This window comes from Pygocentrus nattereri, chromosome 28 (genome assembly GCF_015220715.1).
Source record: "Pygocentrus nattereri isolate fPygNat1 chromosome 28, fPygNat1.pri, whole genome shotgun sequence".
Lineage (NCBI taxonomy): Eukaryota > Metazoa > Chordata > Actinopteri > Characiformes > Serrasalmidae > Pygocentrus > Pygocentrus nattereri.
The window spans coordinates 18,234,122-18,235,617 of record NC_051238.1 but is presented as its reverse complement, the minus strand read 5'-3'; positions in this window follow the sequence as shown (position 1 = coordinate 18,235,617).

Genomic DNA, 1,496 nt, shown 5'->3' with positions numbered 1-1,496 from the left:
GCATAAGCTGTAGTGTTGCGAGTGCATATCTAACCATTCATTACATATTGACCTCACTTATGTCTGAGCTACTGGTTGATACTGATAAATATTGATATGACAGGTTTGCAGGGCTGTATAATGAGGGGAAAAAGTAGAAAAGAAATAGAGAAAATTAAAAGTTTTATATCTGGAAATAGCAAATTGCAGAAAATTAGTTAACAATGGTTATGCAAAGAGGTATTGGTGTTGTTCAATCGAAAGAATCATATAAGAAAAATAAATTATTATAATTCGGGATAAAAGCTGGTTAATAGCAAGAAAAAAACAGGAAAGATGATGAGTACAACATGAAAAACGCAAAACTTGTCAATAAAAGTACCATGGAGAAAAAATGAATAACTGCATACACAGTGATTAGAGGGGAAAAGAACTGGTGAAATTATGGTAAAATACTAATTGATTGACCATAAAAAGTCAAGTTAGTCTAAAACAGCAGTCTCATGCCTCTTTTGTGGATAGTAAGTGCCACTACAGCCTCCCTGCCCTCCCAAACTTTCTCAACAGCTGTTGCTGACCTGCACATAGAGACATGCCCTGTTCCATGACTTTACAGATGTCTCATTAAGTCGTGAATGGTGCTTGATTGCATTAATTGCATTTTGATACTATTTTATAACAACTAACTTTTTAAACAAGTACCATGTTTCCAGATTTTTCCATGGTCTACTTAGCAGTACCCCAGGAAGTCATGACCCCCTGTTTGAGATCCACTGGTCTAAGAGAATATCTGTAGATGTCTGACCCCTAAGTTTTATACTGTACTGTGCTGAGGTACCAGTATTATTGTAAAATAGCATATTCCTTTCACTTTATTAGGAACACCTCTACACTTGCTTAGTCATGCAATTACCCAATCAGCCAATCATGTGGCAGCAGTGCAATACATAAAATCAGACAGACATGGATGAAGAGCATCCGTTAATGTTGTCTTTCGACTGTAGTTGTTGCTGACCTGCTGGGATTTTGACTGCTGAAACACCTTGTTGATGAGAGGGAGCAGAATGGCCACACTTTTTCTCAAACATTTATGACTGCATGTCATTAAAGAACCACCAGACATACAACCTCACACCCTGGTTAATAACTTTAAGACATAACATAACATAAAACCACATAACAGACAATAATATAATTAATAATCATAATGGATATAGCTTTCAGACTTGTTCAAGCTGACAGGAAGCCAAAAGCATAAAAGAATCTCTAAAAACACATCGAAACCCTTATAGATGGGCTACAACAGATGAAGACCACGCTCCAGAGTGGGGCCACAGTTGGGTTCGAAAAACTGACAATAGGAAAAACAGCTCCTGGTCTGGTGAATCTCAATAACTTCTGAAAAAGGACTTTGGTGTAAAACAGCACAAATCCAACCTGCCTTGTTTTATCAGTTCGAGCTGGTGGTGCTGGTGTAATAGAGGGGAATGATTTTTCAACACACATTGGGTCCCCTA